Source organism: Strix aluco, chromosome 3 (assembly GCF_031877795.1).
Source record: "Strix aluco isolate bStrAlu1 chromosome 3, bStrAlu1.hap1, whole genome shotgun sequence".
NCBI classification, from domain to species: Eukaryota; Metazoa; Chordata; class Aves; order Strigiformes; family Strigidae; genus Strix; species Strix aluco.
In genome coordinates this window covers 44,880,123-44,900,602 of record NC_133933.1, presented here as the reverse complement: position 1 = coordinate 44,900,602, position 20,480 = coordinate 44,880,123, and the positions used below count along the sequence as shown (strand labels likewise).

Below are 20,480 nucleotides of genomic sequence, written 5' to 3'. Positions count from 1 at the left end.
TGCATATAAATATATAAATACTGAATTGTGAGCACATATAAAATAATCTTATATTTACTGAATGATATAATAAGATTGAATACCTTATTTGTTTGTTTCAAGCGTTTTGCTTTTATTGTTACTGTAAACGTATATCCAAAAATTATTTTCATTTGAAAATTCTTGGCATAATTTGAAACTGTGATAATCTATCTCACATCAGCATTTCTCAGTTTTTTAAAAGCAGAAGCATCTGTAAATGAAAGTAACTGAAATTCTCACCTCTTTCACTTCTCTAACTCTCCTCCAAAGACAGACCAATCTTAATGCATGAGTCGTACTTTAGGCAGTTCTCTCACTCCCCAGTGGGTTTTCCCATACTTGAAGAGAAGACGGTCAACACGACAGAGGGATTTATTTCACTACAGAATGATGAGGAACAATGAATTTACAAATTTGTATTACATCTTCTGTGAAGAGAGATGGAATCAGTGTCATTAGATAAATGATAAAATGAGAAATATGTATAGTTTGGGGTTTTTTTTAAATTAAGCACTGCAAAGACATGGACATACATAACATCACTGTATCTGCAATATCTGCTTATAAATACACATGAAATAAGTAGCAAGTTCAGGGGTCTTAATTTGGCTTTAATAGTTCATCCACATTAATGAAATCCTAGAAATTTTACATCATCTGTGAACTACAAGGAGAGCAGAATTTTTATACCATCTCAGATAACACTATATCAAAGCATCTGTGCTGATGAAAAACATAGCTGATGAAAAAAACTTCTAGTAGAACTAAAGAGAGTGTCAGATGAGACTGCATGCAACTTTTATATCTGAAAGCAGAAGAGACTCTTGCTTTTCAAGAACAGAAAGATGGAACTAGAAATCACAACATCTAAGCAGAAATATGTGCAATTTTTGCTATATACAATCTTTAATTCATTCAGATGGTACATATATCAATATTAGAAGTATTATGTAATCTAAATTGTTCATTCTAGGCAACTGTAGGCAAGTCTATGCCTCTCAGAAAACCTAGGTCTATGTTATCTGTTAAAAGTGATATTTTGATTATACTGGCCAAGATTTGGAAAGTTGTTTTATTTAAGAATTCAAGCAGATTCCAGGTTTCAGAAACCAATAAACATGGGTTTATAACCATCTTAAATCATCCTAACTTGTCCAAATTTTTAACATAAAGAACAAAACAATCAGTGACCATTTGAGTTTGTTATCATTCAACTGTGCACTTCTTATAATCAGGAGTAAACTATTTTTGGTTTTATTACATTATTGCTACTACAGTTAATGAATAGAAGCAGCTATTAGTCTAATCGTGCTCCACTTGTACATACAATACATGCAGTCATTCACAGAGTACCATATGGCAACTCCACATCTGACTAACTTTTTGAACACAAAGTATACTAATTATATTTTGTTTTGTAAAGCAAAATGGTGCTTTGGTTGAATTCAAAACTGCCTGCTGGAAAACTGAGAAAGCTATTGCCAGTGGATCTAGAGTATTTAGTTACGTATATGTAAGAAAAAGGAAAGACGAAAGGAAAGAAGTCTGACTTAACTAGGAGGAAATTCTTATCACCTATAAATAGTGAATGCCTAATCTAAATTTAATTCTCACAGCCAAGTACTAAGGGAGATAAAGGGGAAAAAATTAACAAATAACTCGACAGCCAACACCAAAGGACTGCTAAATTCTAACCTAGTGATAATCAGGTTTCCATAAACATGTGAAAGATTCACTGATCATATCAGTTGATTTTACTGCTGTCTCTAATACCTGGGAAAGATACTTTGACTCAGTTGATTTTGGCTTTTTTGTAAGAAATGTCTTGGATATTAAACAAGTGTCAGTTCAGTAGTATTATTACTAGCAGCCGGAATGTACTACTGATAACCATTAGCAGTTCAGGGATTAGAAAAGGCAATGTGAGCCTTGCATATGACAAACATTGCCCTTTTGCTCACACAGAAAGGCTGGATAGTGTTTATGAAAGACTACTTGCCTCAGACAAACATTAGTAAACTGTTCATGTCATTCATTTAGAATGGGCTCTTTGATATTAGAAAACTTACAAGATAATGAAGATTAATAAAAGTTATGGCAAACTGTTATGGTTTTGTGTCAGTTCAATGCAGTCCTGTCAAAAGTCTCGTAACATAATATCAAGCTCAAAGAACCATCACATTTTATAGACTGACAAAAAGAGGCTTTTTCGTTTGCCAAAGCAAGCTGAACAGTTTGGGAAAAAAATCTGAAAATCACTGATGGTATTGAAAAAACAGGTGTTAAAAAATACTTCATAATTGATTTATCTATAAAATTAAATTAGATTTTATTTTAACATTATTTACAGCAGTTACTATGCTTTTTCATGATGAAAAAGCAACAAACATATTTGGTAAGTAAGAACTCTGACCTTAGATTAACGTAGACAAGAAACAGCAATGAACAAATAAAATACATACTCAGAAAGAATGGCTTTCCTCTTATGTTCTGCTTCACATAAAATCAGGCTTTGAAGTTTCCAGGTGGAGTACAGGCACATAGATACGTACTCCTCAAAGCAAAAATAAATTAAAATTTCAGAATTATATTACAGTTTCATAAAAGAGATTTCACAACAGCTCTGGCAGGTTATTTTAATGTTCTCACTAGATATTGCTCAGCAGCACACTAAATTTTCCTTTGGTATTTGAAAAGGCAATGATTAAGTTATGTCCTTTGTATTAAAAAGTTTACTAAAATGTAGTGACATAATGGTTTCTTCTGTCATAAAATTTATATCGAATACCATATATTTTCACAATTGATTGGGGTGCCCTACGTATGTAATGCAAGTATAGACGACACATTATGATTTCAGAAAGAGAATACACCAAAAAGGGATTTTAAATTTAACTGCTATCATCAGCCATATGCAGAATTCTAAGTATTCAGGATCTTGGCACATGTGAAATGAAATGGTAAAGGGAATTAAATAAATTCTTAAACATCAGAAAAAAATAAACAAAACAGCGAATGGTTCTGATTTCAGTCATAGAATTATAACTAATATTTTAGCTAATTTCCAATAATTACTTCTGGTCTATATAGCAGCTTCATTCATGAGTTCTATCCTCATATTGTAAATATGTTCACTGGAAGAATTTATTTGTGAAAAATATCTGTGCAGTATGAAATCTGGAATGCTGATTTGAAGAACCAGAAACACATTCAAATTATTTTAAAAATTAAAGTTTAATTCCATGCAGTATTTGTTTATACTGTAAAGAGATTAAGATGCCCCTTCAGAATACCTCCTAAGCAAAAAATAACAGAGGTAAAGATGTTGACATTAACACGAAGACACTTTTTTATATGCTGTCTCATATAACAATGAAAGCCAGGAGAAACTCCATCAGAGCCAAGGGATTCACAGTTCTGAAAGTGATTTGAAAAGGGAATATAGAACATTAACTCTTTGGCATCTTTCCATATATAATTTTTATCCTAGCACTGCATGAATTATTTTATTCTAGGCTGCGGCTCAATGTATGTTATGGATTGAGAGATCCTCCTTCACGCTTACAATATATATTCACAAGATGCACAAGAAAACAATAACAGCAGGATATGTACAGGAATATCTGCTGCCACTGGCAGTTTTCTCTCATGTATCAGACAGCTGCTCTTTTAGAAGTTTTGTGCCTCCTTGTCTCAATTACAAATGCTTGCTCTCTTCTCCCAATCTTCAATTACCTACATCCCACTTTCACATTTGTTCTTGCACCATGCAAATTCATTGGCATTTGTGAAGTCACTCAGCTTACACTGAGTGCTTACATTAGCATGTGAATTTAGCTCAAGAGTGTGCTTTTGAAGTAAATTTCCTGTTCATGCTCTACGTGTTGTGGTTTGGTTTTGACATCACAGAGCAGCTGTATTATATACAAGAGACTTCTTGTACAAAACTGAACTGAAAGATGCCCTACAGGAATGCACCTCCAGCACACTGGACATTGAGTCCTCAGCACCAACTGCTTCTCCCTACACACCCTCTCCTATTCACTTGCACTACTTGCTAATAACCACAGCTGTATGCAAGCAGCAACAGGCCAAAAGTATCCCCTCCTTACCAAAATAATCTATTTCTCTCAGTTTTAAAATTCTTTGGACACATAGCTGGTTTCCTTTTCTAATAAAAGGACGTGATAAAGGATGCAGCCTCTTGACACCGGAGTCAGAGAGGAAGCAGTTTGGGAGCACGGTGTGAAATAGCAACAGATCTTTCATCCAACCTAGGGTAACAAATGCACATGGGGAGCAAAACATGCAAGATGTGCATTGTGTCAGTGATGGGGAGGACAGGGTGAATCCTACCAATACCTGGAAATACTTCCTCATGTCTCTCCTCTCCCTATACATACCTTACTTTACCGTCCTTTCACCTTAGTTTTTTAATAGTAGTCTTCAAAATGAACTAGTAGTAATAAAATTGGGGTAGAGATCTCCTACATCACCAACCAAAGCACAGTGTCCATGCTTGTTCCCAATACTAATTTGGAAGGGGGGTGGAGGATGGGGATCCTTCACAACTGTGATTGACATGTTGAAATAAAGAGGATGAAGTGACCATATAATTGTTATTTCTGACTGAAGAGATTGTTATCAAGTCATATATCTGGCTAGAAGTAATCTAAGCCACTACTTTTATGCTGCTAATTTCCTGTGCTGGACAGTGTTTCCCTAAGATTACACCAAGGTTCAGACTTCGGCATTATTTCTGAAGGCAGTGTGTTTACACTGAGTCATCCATCCATCTTGATGTCCTCACCTTTCTTGGAGATTCTTTTTAGTAGAAGGTTTGTTTTCTTTTCATTTGCTTGAAGAGTCAGATGTGATTTTGAACTAACTTCAGGAATGTTAGCAAATGCTGCAGGGTCAACTGGAGTGATTAGAGGTTGATTCTGAGGAGCAGCAGAGCTATCAAAGTGGTGATCTCCAGGCCGATTCAGAGAAATCCAGCTTGAGCTCATTTACAACCTGAATGTTTAATGCTTACGATTAAAGACAACACGTCCACCCTTGCTCTTTCAATGGCCTCAACTCAGGTTTCAGTCACTTCTTATCGTACTGAAAGTAGGTGCTTGCATTGGGATACTGTCGGCATCAGTGTAAAGCTCTGCCTAAATTCATACATCAAGTACAGATTGAATTCAATTGACAAAGTAAAGCCAGTAAGAGAGGAAGAAAGCCATCAGAGTATATATCAGGTACATCAGAGGTCTGGTTAGTACTGAGACCAAATGAGGCCAATAGCTAGTTACAGCTAACTAGCAACACTTTCACTTAGCCCACTTCCAGCCCAAGATATCTTTTTAAATTACTAAAAAATAACATAAGAGCTCCTCCTATCTTACTGCTCCAAAACATGCCACTTTCCCTCTATCCCCATGCTCCTGTTGACTGAATTCTCATCTTCCTCCAGCTGTCTACAGTCCTCTTTTCAGAGACTCACCTGCCTCCTTTAAAACCTCATTCAATCCCATGAGCATGCCTTGCTGTGACCTTTTATAGCTAGCTTCCACTATGCTCTCAGCTTGATTAATTTTGTCTGGTTTTCCTCCTCCTGTGCTCTTATTAGCACATACTTCTCTGTTATACAATCTATTTGGCCTTGTCCTCTATTTACCTTTGTCTCTCTCCAGCTCTCTGCATCCTGCCTTCTATTTACTTTCTTTCAAAAGGAATAGGGTTCTCCTTCCTGTGCTTCAAATATTCTTCTTTCTTCCTTCTAATACATTCCTTTGACTGTTCTCTTTTGCAAAGCCTTACTATAATAGATTTCTCCAACAGTGTTCCTGACCTTTTGTTTTCCAAAGAGTTAGTCTGTAAAATTGCTTAGCAGGGAAACCTCAAGGATGTCTGCAATGGTAAAATGAAAAGGATCAAACCCGAGTGCTTGACCCCTGACCATGTATAATGCTTAGCTGTTCTTTCTCCCCCAGGCTTTGCCTGGACAGTTCAGACCAGTTTTCTCCAAAGCATCCCCACCTGATTTGGGGATAATTCATACCAGAGATCATACTGAAAAAATGAGCATAAAACTGCATCAATTTTGGCTCTCTTCACCCTATGGAATTCTCCACCACCCCACCCTCAGCAACCAGAGAACCTCAGGGCCTGTCGTAAGCATCTGTACTAGGTGATAAAAACAACATTTTGGTGAACACAGAACATGTCTCACATTATTTCAAACACTTTCAACATAAAAGTAATTGCATTTTAGGGCTACAGGAATACCATGTAAACAGCACAGCTAAACGGTTGCTGCGCTCTAGAAGAAAACAGCCTGAAGCAATGTAGACATAAGTCCACCCACATAATTTGGCTTTAGGGGCAGGGATCTTTTTCTGTTCCTTTTTATTTCACTGTATAGACCTATTCTTTTTTTTTTTTTTTTTTTCCCTTTTTTTTTCCTGTGGAATGAACTAGGCACATATCACTCACAGGGCTTTATAGACATAATCTAATCCACCATGATGGTATCTTCTCCATCATCACAGTTGTAGTACCTCAAAGCTACAACTAATACTCAAGACAGACACTTCCTTCTTTTATTCAACACTTTTGCTATTAAAGTAGGCCGTGCTGTGTTCATACTCAAACACGCATGCATAGCATGTGGGTGAAAGAAGGAGGGTGCTGACATTTCCAGCTGCCCAATTTCCAGTTAAGCTTCTTTCTGCAGCTAAAAAAAGTAATGGCTGGATGCCGCTGCTTCATCCCAGTGCCCACAAGATTCCTCCCCCCTGTTGTTGTTAGGTCATGGTCCTACTCTAAGATTCACAGATGAAGTGCTAAGGCTTGGACAACAGGCCCAAGCCAGAGTTGACCTATAGATGAATCCTGTATATTTTATAACTGATAACCATTGTGCTAGTAGGTATTGTACTAAGTTATAACAACTCACTTATGCTGATGTAAAAAGTGTTAAAGCATTGAAATACTGAAGCCTGAACAACAGGCCCCGTGCCAAAGCTGCTAACTTAGTATGTAAGCATTAACAAAGTATGTAAGCTCACTAGTGAAAGATGCAGCTTAGAATATAATCAGTAGTGAGGACGAAATGCTGAGAGAATGTATCCAACTTCCCTTGCTTAGCCTTGTTCAAGGCTGAGAACTCAAGTATTTGGCCTTGTTAGAAACTCCCTTGGTTTCCCCCCCCGAGCCCTGGCCAGGCTTTGGGTGGAATCCAACAGGAGAATGAAATCAGAAATTTTCCACTCAAAACAAAGGTGCCAGCTATTCTGGCTTGCTGATTTTTGGGTATGTAAGGCTGGACCCGCTCACAGCAACTTTGGAAGCCTCACCTACGGGTGGACGCACCGCGTAGGATTTCCCACTTGCCGGGACAGGCTCTCCAGATCCTCGCTGTAACCGGGGCTCCCCAGCGACTGTGGATCTGGATGATGGTAACGTATGCAAGAGGTGATGTATCTTTCTTAATCACTATTCTTTCTCTCAGGTAGTAATGATTTGATGCATTACCCTGTATTTTCCTGTTTGTTGCTTTAGGTGCGTTACTCTGCTTTTTCTTACTGCATGTTTTACTCTGTTACATTATTTGGTTATCACCAGTAAAATACGCCTACTCTTTTCACTCTGGTGTCCAAGTTTAACTGGTATCCTTAATCAGCAAAACAACAGAATATTGTAGGACTACCCAATTTATCATAAACGGGATGCCAGATTGTATTGTAATAGTTTATTCATTGGCCAGATGGCAAATAAATCTTTAGAGGTTATATACAAGTACTACTGGAAGAAGAGAGACCAGATGGAACTGTCTTGCTGGCCTCCAAATGAATAGTCCTGGTTTATATGGTCATAACTAGATTAGGGCAAAAAAAGTAATCTTATTTTTACCAAAATCAGTGAAGGTCTCTCCATGAGGAGAGAACATATGGCAGTCATAGTTTGAATGGAGAACTGCATTTTTTTAGACCAGCTGATACAGATGGAAAAAACAGACAAGCATTTTTGCACAGACTTTTTTTTTTTTCAGGTCAGAAAACAGAAACAACAAACTTCAAATAGCTTGTGAAAAATTGCCCTGAGTTTAATTTAATTACATTCATCAGTCTGAAAAAAAAGAGGTAGGAGTAAGCTAGGGTGATATGTTAGCAAAGCAGGGAGAAGAAAAGTTCAATAGCTCCTGTGAAAATACAGAAAAAGAAGTAATTATCACCTACAGAGCAATGAGGTATGAGAGATGTTTGGCACAAGGGAAATTCTAAAACCTTGATCTAAGTATATGATTTTTTGTGTCTAAAAAATATCAACTTCAATTCTTAGGTTTTCCTTCTAATGATATTTTGAAAATGTTTCTTGAGGTCAAAGATGTAACAGTTGTTTTGTGAATGCTTTGCCACTGGTAACAGAGCTCCTCTAACATCTGCATTAATATGCCTTGCATGAAGTCTATTTGAAGTTTCCAGTTAGGTGGAAGTTATGAATCTAAGAAGCTGCATGTACATTGAACGTTCTGCTGGATATGTGATAGGTAAAGTTTATTGCACATTAAAAAGGTGATAAACAAAATGTAAAGAAATAAAGACATATTGAGAAAGGCAAAGAAAGAGGGGAACAGCCTGTTCCTATAGAACAGTGGCAAAGGGAAGAGAACCCTACCTCCTGATCTCTCCCATCAGAGAAGAAAAACAAAAAACAAAAAAAGGAAGTTAGACCAAGGGAAAAGATGAGACAGCCAAACTCTTGATCTATAAATGATCCTTGGCTGATGTTAAAGATACTGTAATGGTAAGCCTGGGACTTTGTAAAGTGAAAAGCTATGCTTAAGGAAAGAATTGCTCGTGGGCACTCATTTATTACTACCGTCCAAGAGGCCGCAGAGGAGTCCCATGCAGCATGACTTGGAAAACTCACCCCGTTGTCACGAGGCCAATTTAAAAAAAGGAGCAACCTCATTATTTTATTGACACTGGACAGTGACAAAGTTTACTGAAAAATTGTCCATTTGAAAGTGTATGTATGCAGCCCATGCAGACTAGTGGAAATGTACCGCAAAAAAGAATTTTTCCTTCCTTCGTAATCTATAAGATTACATTGAAAGTCTGCATTAAGCACTCTATATTGCTGACTCATGTTTTTCTAGATCATTACTTGTTTACTTGCTTTTTTAATCCTTCATTCTAAGGCAGGTCACAGAGTGACTACCTTATCATACCACTAGTACAGGAAGGTAATAACCTGGTGGGGAGTGAATTTAGGTGGAAAAAAAAAAAGAAGACAAGCATTTAGTGGCCTCAGTTTGCAGCAGCATCTAGGGTTTAAGCTTTCTGAGAACATAATGCCTCTTATCCATATGTAAGCAGGTCCCTCCATTGTTTTCTCTCCTCACCAGAAGTGAGGATTGATATACCTTCTGTGGGTTTTCCTTCAAATATTGTGAGGGAATTTTGTGCTTTTGAGAATAGAAATATAGAGAAGCTTTGGCTACTTAGAAAGAATGTTCCAGAGGATTATGAAAGCCCACTTGAATTGGATGCAATGTTGGATGTAAATGAGGGGAGAAGTGGGCCTTTATTAATACTATCAAGCAAAAGTACCCTGGGTATCACAGTATATGGGGAAACCCAATTGCTGTACTGGTTTGATGAGTGCAAACTTGATGCCTGCTGCTCTTATTCCCTGTGAAATTGTCAACAAGCAATTTTTACTCTTCCATCAAGTATGATACTGAATTCAGAGTTAAAAAATGAGAGAGAGAGAGAGAGAGGGCAGTGTCAGACTAATCAAAATAACGTTCTTATTATGATGATCTTAATAAGGCAGAAACTCATCTTAATTAATTAGCTTTAAATCAGATTCTAAAAAAAGGATCTTGGTTTTAAGTGGGACCTCAGATTAACTAATTAGTTAATGTTTGCAAAGTGTAGTGAATACGTGGAAAGAGAGGGAGTCTGTTCTGTACTGCAGTATCTGTACTTAGTCTGAGGGAGTGTGGTTTCAGCTGAGGCCCTGTTTGCAGTCTAGGTTTGCATATAGGAGAGAATATAACCTGGTGGTTATAGTCAGCTATTGCCGAAACATCTTGGTTCTGAGTTGATCTGTGCTATTGATGTACTGTGAATGGAAGCAGGTCCATTTTGTTCCTCTAAAAAACAGGAATAGTCAAAACAAACTGCTTTGGCAGGGCGGTAAGGTTCAGTTAGGCAATGTGTGTGATGCTCTTGAAAGGCCATGGAGTGATATTAAGTGTGAACTGAATCTCTTTATATCAATTGCGATCAAATGCAGTCCTAAGGACTGTGCTGGTAGGAGGAGAGAGAGTAACAAGAGTTCTCTGTGGCTTTCACAATGCCATGTGCATGAATGAATACAGTTATGTCTTTGCTTTGTTGGCATACCAAACCGCTTTGATTTGTAGATGTACAACTGAGGTGAAGTGACCATAGTACAAAGGGAAGGATAGAAAAGATTAAAAGCAGAAGAGACTGTGGGGGCAGCTCTCAGTGAGCAAAGAAACACAACAAATTGAAAAATGAAGAAAGGCATAAGGTGGGCTGTGACATGGGAAAGGGCAAAGTCTGGGACAGGTACTTAGTATAATAATACATTTTTACTTCCTTCCTTGGCAAATGACAACACATTCAAAGAAATTGTATTCTCTCTGAGAACTACTCAGAAATAGACAGGGAGGGGGAAATTCATGGATATTTTACTGTTATGGAGTAATCTCTGAGCACTCGTGAAGGACAGCAGAAAGAATTCTCTTCTTGATGCTGCTGTATAGACCAAAGGTATTATAAAAAACTAGGCATGTTCATGCACCACTGAATTGTCTCTTTCTTACACAGAGATGAAAGGAAGATGACACTCACAGTATTTTGCCCAAAAATTTGTGGCTGCTTGTTCTAGTTGCTTTGCCCTTTGATGATCTGCCTCTCTTTCTATCCACTTCTAGACAATCAGCAAACTTGACTCACAATTGACTGTTCCAGGACTGACTATCCATGCGTCAGGATTCACAGCGACTGCCTCAGAGTTTGCGTCAGCCCAGTCGAGGACACCTGTTCCTCACTAACTTTATCTGTGATGTTGGAAACTAGCTAGGTCTCAGCCTCCTTCATGAAATTACCAAGCATAACATGAAATACTAGTGCCAAAACATCATTCTGTGATGTCCAACTGACAGTAGCTTGAATTCAAGGAATCCAAGCCACAGCTCCTTTCCATATCCATTTACTCACTTCCTTGTCTGCAGTTTCATGCATTTTTCATCATGAATCTTATTTTCTGCTTAAGTTTAATCTTCATTATTTCTGTTTTATTAAAATGAAGAAAGCTTTCATTTCCCTTCTACAAAACACTGTTCTACAATGTCCATTATTTTAAATTCTTACAATGTATTTCCTTTATTAATCATTTCTCCAGACTAAACAGCTCCAATTTTTCATCTCCCAGTACAAAAATAAAACTTCTATTACATTTTGCCTATTTATGAAAACTTCATATAATATTCCTGATGATAGCACATGCAATTTATTAAGCACAATTACTAAGTATTTAATTTCAGGATTATTCTGTTTCATTCTTAATACTTATCTTTCCCTCAGTAAGTGCTGCTGCATGCCACTAGAGGCTTGCCTTCATTTGGAAACAGTAATTCTTATGTCTATACTTCAGTATATCATCATTTAAAACTCAGCAATGCCTACAAATAGCATCTAACATGCATTACTATGGATTTGTCAGAAATTAATTTCATCTTTTATCATACTGACAATTTATCTACCTTTTCTTCTCAACAGATCTTTAGATTTGACTAAATTAATTACTCTTTTGTCCTTCAAAGCTGAGAACAACTAGACTCATCTGAGAAAACCAGGACCACTAAAATGGTAATATACAATGAAGCTGGGTAACAGGGAAAACAAATTCAGGTGACTTCAGTATCCTTTCCTTGAAATTCTGCCTTCTTATATTCTTTGTTTTGTATTTTAGCTATGTTCTGGCATGTACTCAAAAGGAAGATTATGCCATATTCACAGAAAGTAGTAATTCAGAATTCATAATCATGATGATTCACACTAGAAACATCAGCCAACTAGAGTTACAAGCAACAAAGTACAGCAACATCAAGGATCTTTACTCTTTCATGACGTAAAACAAAACACATGAAAACTGTGGTGAGAGTGGCATTAGAGCTTGACGGTGCTTGTGTAGCTAGAGATGGGGCTGAGTACTACTTTTGCCTGCCCAGTCTCCTTGTTATGGTGAAGGTAAATCTGCAATGGGTACCCTGCAGAGTGAAGGGCTCAGACTATTCTAAAGGTCACACATCCCCAGATCCCAAGTTCCACATGGTCATCGGAGAGGTTCAAATACTCATATAAGGACAAAATTCCATCCCCCACAGTTCCCACTACAAATGCAGGAGATGGACCAACTTCATGGCCTCACTCTTTTTCTCTTCTAATCTTTACCCTTTCCTCCTAGAATAAACTCCTCAATCCCTACCCATTTACTGCCAGTATCTCAGTTTATTTCTTTGCCTCACCATTTGTACCCCTGCCTACAATCTCTTTTTTCTTGGTTTGCCATGAAAACATTTGCATGCATCCTGTACTTACTTTTCTAAAAAAGTCATACTTCCCTATCTTTACTTTAAAGAGTGTATCATTCCTTTGTTGTTGTGTGGCCCCCAGTAACAGCTGGAAGAGGCAAAGAATCTGTCAGACATAAAGGCAAATATACTGCATATGAATGACTGATTCTTTCTTTTGGTTATCTCCTTTTCAACACTATTAGCCATTGTTTGGAACTAAGAGTAATTTTAAAAATTGAGAAAATACATTGTTTTTAAATTGGCAATGGCCCTTTAAGTGATTCCAGCTTTCCTTTAAAAGATAGTAAAAAATCTGATAAAATGCTGCTAGTGTGAGGTATGCTGTCAGAGGACATGACAGTGATAAGTTTTGAAGAGAAAGCTCAGATAAAGAGGTTTGATGAAGTAGAGCACATTTTCTTTGTTTCTGCTTAATTCGATTCAGCAGGGAATAGAAATACGACTCTTGGTATCTGCGTTCAAGGAAAAAGAGCATAGCAATCTCTTCTCCCACAAAATAAAATTGAGCTGACCCAGTACTTCCAAACAGATCTGGAAGTTTTGATAACTGCCTACTTTTTATCTGAGGTATGTTTGTGAACTCCACATTTAGACCAGTTTAATCCCATTTCAGTTTAATGTGATAAGAAATGTTTTTTAGGACAAACAGAAGTCATGTTCAAGGCAGTTTCTGGTTTTATCATAACTGGGCAGTTGGTAGCTAATCCCCCAGACATTTTGTCCACAATATAACCACACATAATTTTTTCAGTGCCTCATCAGGAAAGACCCAAGGATAGAACAACAAGAGAACAGTAAGTCAATACACATGTTCAATGCTGTCAGATGCATAGTAAAAAAGACTTGTACAGGCTGGGGGTTGTAGAATTGTGTTTTTTCCTCTGACACAGAAATGTGATGTTATCTCCTGTCTCCCATGGTATGAGCATGGTTTAGGGAGTGAAGAATTCATTCTCACTATCTATTGTATTGAAGGGAATAGTCACAACAACTCTCAAGACAATGTCTGGGCAAGAGTAATAATGATGTGTGTTTCACTCCAGATGACGTAATTTAAAATACAGACTATAAGAGTTTTAGGGGATTAAAAAAAAAAAAAAAAAAAAGCAGCAGCAATCAATGAAATTTTTTAAATCTACTGAAAATATCCACTGCAGCCTGAGGAGTTTACCAAAATTAGCTATCATTGTTTATTATCAACATTACTAATTAACTATTGATTAAAAAAATCTATGTAGCTAGTAAGAACTTAGCAGACCTATTAGATATTACAAAAAAGAAAAAAGAGGCAGTGGTTATCTAAACCACATAGTTCACAGACCATCCATAATCTGAAAATTTTTCACATATGCTATTTGTTTATGGAAACATGAATGATAGCAAAATGAAAAATACAAAAAAAGCCAAATTTATCTTTAATTACATGTGTAGGCTGGGGACTATCTTTATGCTTTTCAGTGTTTGCCTCCCGTTTTTCTCTTTCTTCATTGTAAAGATTTTAGAGACTTCCTGAGCTAATGTCATGTCTCATTTTTCCAAAAGGCCCTTTTCACTTCTCAGCAGGAAGCTAGCAGCTGACTATCAATATCCTGCTTCTTTAATCATGCTATTTCCAGAGAATCCCTGGTTTCAAAAACTACCAGGTTTGAGCTGAAGCTGTGTTTATCCATAGAAGAGAGAAAACACAGCAGCCACATTTCTCCTGTAAGTCCCACGCTTGAGGGCTCAGTGCGGGAAGGAGATGGCATTTTAAGCTCCATACCTGAGTGCTATTTGGTCCTTTTCTGAGGCTACCAACAAGCTTGCCAGTTAATGCTAGAGTTGGGGGATAACCTATCCTCTAGAAACTAGACAGGCAAACATCATTTCATACAGTGCAATATCAACCTAGCAAACTATGCAAATATGCTGATTGAATATTCCCATATCAACTCCACTTCTGAGAAGAATGTCCTTGCAATGGCACAAAGCAAGTTCAAAAAATCCCCTGTACCCCTTCTTTCATGTATAGAAACAAATGATGGATGAAATAGAAATTGAGACTAACTTGAACCTTTCTTCAAATTCTCTCAGACTGTTACTTAATTCCAGCTGAAAAGATCTGAAGCTCCACTTCTCAGCAGATAAGATCCATCCTGCTGGGAATCCATCTTCTGGTGTTGGCTGCAGCCTTCCAGTGGAACAGCCACTATAAGAACTAAACTTGTGAAGTTTCTTTGAGAAGTGTCTTCAGTTATGTGGACTCTGGGAACTCATATTGGCCAGGGCAATGCTTGACAATACCAGTCTCTGCAATAACACACACTGGCTCCACCCACAGGTTTGGAGAAAGAAACTAGACTGTCACTTTGTCTTGCTACCTATAGATCTTCACACCCCCTGAAAAAAAGGCAGCAATGTGTGAAAGTGGTGCCCTTTTTCTACCCACAAAAGAGAGAATGCTCCCAAGTGTCCTCTGGCTATCCAGAAGCATCCATAGCAGATGAACAAAATAGTAGAAGGAATTTAAAAGCAGATAAACAGAAGGATTATCGCCTTCTTGATATTAATTGCCTCATGTTTAGAAGATGGACCCTGAATACAGAAGGCCTATGACTACTTTTGTTGATCAATAAACACGTTTTTATTTCATTGCCTATCCCTTACACATTTCTGTACTGTTAATTGCAGCATTGGGATTGAGGCAAGGTGAAATGAGGTCTCTTTACTAGGCTAAGTTTTGCTATAGCAGCTTCTATTAGGAAGAAATAAGAGGCACAAAAGTTTGTTTCGGTATTGGATAAAAATCAAATTTAAAGTGAAATTAGTATAGCAATAACACACATTGTGCTAGCTACAGAGCTTCACTTGCTAAGCAACCTGATTAGCCAGGTACAAATGCAGAGTGGCTTATCAGCAAGTCAGTGTTTGAAATACCGACTACTGTCACAGTACAGTTTGATACTGCTTTAGCTCGCAAACCTTGGCTCCACGGGACCTTTCAGTATTGCTAATGAATCAAAATAAGGAAAGACACCATGTCTTTATGTCATAAAGGGAATCAAAATGCAAAAGCAATGACAAATGATTAATATAATTCATAATCCTGCAGAGACAAAGGATCTTTCTGGTAGAAATTAACAGAATAAAAGAAGACCTAGAAATATTTTCATGTTTATAGGACAGTTGTAAGAGGTCTTTCTCCCAGTAAACTGCGCTTTTGGAAGATATACTATTCAGTAAGTGGATATTATACCCTTTTGAGTGTACTGTGTCTACTTTGAGGTCCTCAGCAACCCAGAAAGACACTGACAAACTAGAAGGAATCCAGTGGATTGTTACCATGGTGGCTAAGGGGCTTAAGCATGTGACAATATGATGTATGGGAAGAGCGAAGGGAGTTGTATCTGTTCAGTCTGAAGAAGAGAAGGTTAAGAGGGGAATCTAATTGTAGTTTTCAGTTACCAAGTGGATGGCTATGGAGAAAATGTATGGAAAAAGCCAGTATCTTCTTGGAAGTGCACAGTGAAAGGAGTAGAGGCAACACTCACAAGTTGCAGAAAGGGAAATTCTAAATAGAAGGAAAAAAATTCCCCAAAAGGTGTGCTTAAACACTGTACCTGGCTGCCCAGAAAGGTTGTGGAATCTCTGTCAATGGACTCAGAACTCCTGTGCACAAGGCTCTGAGGTGCTCTGACTGAGCAGTTAGCTGTTCTGTGAGCACGATGTTTACGATGCCCTCCAAAAGTCCCTTCCAAGAAAGTCTCTTAATAGTATTTAGAATAACTTCATAGTAGCTGAATGTCATACTAAGTATAGGTGAAATGTCCGCATTAATGAAAAGCAAGGTCAAAAGGTACTACAAATGCATAGAGCTATGTAATCACAAACTCTGTCATTTCAGCATGAAAAATTAATTGAATTTACTTTGAAAACTGGGTCAGAGACAAATTGCTTCACGAATAAGACCCAATTTATTCTTTACCACATCAAAATCAGAAGCTCAGTTTATCTAAAAATAGTTGGGGAAAAAAAATACTTTTGTGCAAACACGACAATGAATAAAGCTTGATGTTCTAGAAAAGAAAGATATTCTCTGACATGTACTTATACATAAAAACATTTACCAAACTGATAAAATATTGATTCAGCCTATCACTTCAACAGTGCTCAGCTTCAAGTGCTCTGCTTCAAAGATGTGAAGGCTATTGGACAAGTCTAAAAAACCTGAAGAATGAAGACTTGATCAGCCATTAAGAAGAAAGAGTGAATAGGTAAACAACTTGAAACACAAGATTTTGTGTTTGCTGTAATGCAATCACTGTTTAATAGAACCATGCAAAACATTTCCAATGGCATTGTTCCTTTGCATTACACTTACAAATACTTACATTCACCATATATTTAAAAAGAAAACAAATATAGTCCATGTGATATTCAATGAGTGCACTGATGCCACCCTACTGAGGAAATCAGAAATGTAGTTTTACTCTGAAAATAAACACCATTCAAAACACTCTCTTTGACAGCATAATACTCTCATTTAAAGGATATTTATATCCTTTAATAATCATACTAATTTAAGAATGTTCTAGCACTGAATTATGACTTAATGACCTGAATGTACATAATTTGTCCAACCAAGATTTTAATAAAAAGTAACATGGATGAGCAATAGTATCAATAGACTTGAATTTAATCAATGTTTGCCTGTTAAACCATAGCATTTGCTATAGAATTGGCTCACTGAAGAAATGCTATAGACAACCATGAGAACAGGGATAGATGTATACAGGTAGCATACATACATATATCTTTATATACTTGTATATATATGGCCTAAAGATGTTTAAACTATTTGTCTTATACATTTCTTGTAGTGCAGCATCATTTAACATGAGCAAAATCACATAACCAACTTCTGTCACACAGAAAATTTTTTTAATATCCTGTTCTGTGACTAAGCAAAATTTTGTGTTAGTCTGTTACACTACAGTTGTCACAGACTGTTGTGGCAATCAAATCTGGTCCTATTAGTTTCTGAAAACTAGCTGAGTTCTATGGTCCATTTTCTCTGGTTCATCTGTGCCCTTCTCTCTAGGAACTCTAGAAACAGAAACACAGCATTGTATAGTGTTACTGTGCCACTTTTGCCTGTGTCCCATTTAAGATCATTTCACTGAGAACCTTACACTTTCCTGCAAAGCTCCTTGTATCTACTGTGCCACAGCTCCTATTTCTGAAAATCTTTTCTGCAATGTTCATTAGCATTCAAAATCATCTTTCTACATCTTGGAGTTCTTTTTTCTCTTTGTAATCACCATGTTTCATGCTAAAGAGAAAAACACATTAATTATTTATTCCTTGATTTAATGCAGTGCTGAATAAAGAATAGCCAAATGGCTTCGACTTATACTTTGCACTACAGAAAACAGTGTAAAAGGATTAATTTCAGTCACTATGATTCTCCAGTGTGAATTCTCCATAGCAGCTGCATTAAACAATTTATCTAACCCTTTTTTTGCATCTAATTTTTCCACAGATTACTTTTTCTGAGATCAAGAATAAAAGAGATGTAGTTTGAGCAGGATGAAAAATGGGTTACTCTTACCCAAGATTTACCCTTTCTGTAGATTACAGTCCTCTCTTACTAACCCAACAATACATTACAACAACAGAAAACAACCCCTCAAAGATAGTCACAGAAATGCTCAGAGGAGCTTTCATTGTTTGTATTATTGATCAATGACTTTCAAAAACACTAGATCAACCTTAAAAAGAAGTATATTTTAAGGAGAAATATTTACTTAAAACACAAACAGCAAGTAGGTAGGAACTTCTTGGTAAGTAATTTTTACTTCATATTAGAAGAACACATGACATGTTTGCAACAGTGTAAGACTAGAAGTAAATCACAGATCATCACCTTTTAAATAGTTCAATGACATAGAGCTAGCTTTCAACCTTAAAGTATTTCAGATTTTTAATATTTAAAACATGCTTTAAACTTAAAAAGCATAACATTTTGTACAGGAGGAATAAGATTCCTCTCTAGACAACACAAAAGCACTCAAACAAACCCCATAATTAGCCTAGAGAGGAAAGGTGGGAAAAGCAGAAACAAGTATACCATCTAAAAAGATTCCTGAAAAGTAGAAAAAAAAAATTCCTTTTCATTCTATGTGATGAACGCACTTTTCACTGTAATGAATTCAGTCATATAAATGCTTTATGTCCCAAGAATGGTTTTGGTCATAAGAGAAACAGATTATATTCTTTGGCTTTCCTGTTCTCAGTATCAATTAATTCTAGGCCCTCTAAAGTTGTATTGCTCCATCTAACTTAATCAACTGTAAGGACCAAGACTACCAGCCTTAATCTATATAGCCTGGCAAATTTAAATGCCATGCACTAGAATCTGTAGATTATCTCTTTGGCAAGTGAAAACTTGCACACCTAAATATTAACGAGATTGTCACTAATCCACTTAATTTAAAAACTAAACAGCCTTTCAATGACTTTTAGCTTTCTGAGGATAGGAAATTGAACCAGAGTCAATATGATAATGTAAAACCTAACACTTATTTCAAGCAGCTCATTTATCATAGTAAACATATCATGATTGTTATTCCCACTCCAGTGCATTCTCCAAATGGCAGGATATATTTCATTCAAGTTGGTATTTACAGAAGAAATACCACATACTGTAAAGAAAAGGTTGGGGAAGGAGTAAGCATTTCAGTCAGTTGTTTTCCTATGAGAAGCTTACTACTCTGTGAAAAATATGAAAACTCACCGTAGACTTCAGCTATTACTTCTCACACTTGCAGCCATTTGCAAAGTGAAAAAGGTAACATAACAACTATTTGTAATCAAGTTTCTGAAAATATTTAGACAGATGTTATGGTGACAAGATGTTGGTAAATGCAGGTTTGAAAGAAAGCATACTTTCAAAATCATCTCAGTCTACCCATTTACAACAGCAGCTTAGCACAAACAATATTGCACATGTATATGAAAATTACAGAAAAATTTCACTTAAAAAAAATCAGAAATTTCTCTTGCATAGTTGAGAGCAGGCATTGTTAGGCAGTTCAATTAGTCAATACAAGAATTAATGGATAGTTAAACTAGCCAAAGAATATCCATGAGATACCCATATTCTTCTAAAAATAGATTAATATTGCAACAGTGTATAATCCTTACATTCCAAAATCTAATAATTATGTAGTATTTAGTAATATTGAATTTCATGTCATTATTATCCATTTCATAGATATTAAGAGATAACAGTTTATCCCAATCAAAATCTATGATAAAATTTCCCAAGGTCTTCAGAGAAGACAGGATTTCAGTAATGTGTTTGGGAAAGGGTCACTGTTGGAAATGTTTGCCATGGAGCCAAAACCAGTAAAAAAATATGAGCTGTTTTAAAAAGGTAGATTCTTAGGGAACAGAAAGATGGTCTGTAGAAAGCAAAGAGAACTGACCTCAAGGAAAATTTCACTTCAAAACATTTGCAATACCCCTATGACTGGAAGAAAATATCTACAGTATAAATAGAAAATTTTCACTGATGTATTAACATAATTCTAGATGTATTTATTTTTGAAATTGTCTTTATCCCTTGAAGTTATTCTATAATGTCAGCAGATTTATGCTGTTATATCAGCAATTTCATATTCAAGGTAATAAAAATATTTGAACTTAGTAACTCAAAAGTGATACATTTTTTCATACATCTGAGTTCCACCACAAATGCTCACCAATTTGAACTGAAGTTTTGTGAATTGAAGGTATGTGGACAAATCAGTTACCCTGTTTTTCAGTCATATGGTTCAAAAGCTCT

At 36.5% G+C, this 20,480-nt stretch overlaps 1 long non-coding RNA gene across 1 annotated transcript in view; it reads left to right on the top strand.

Annotated features, from left to right (window-relative positions):
• The first annotated feature begins 7,359 nt into the window (after positions 1–7,359).
• LOC141921751 (uncharacterized) overlaps positions 7,360–20,480 on the top strand; it is a 32,923-nt gene continuing 19,802 nt past the window's right edge. Inside the window, exon 1 of the long non-coding RNA XR_012622765.1 lies at positions 7,360–7,488. This is a non-coding gene — a long non-coding RNA (uncharacterized LOC141921751). The remainder of the gene's footprint in view (positions 7,489–20,480) is intronic.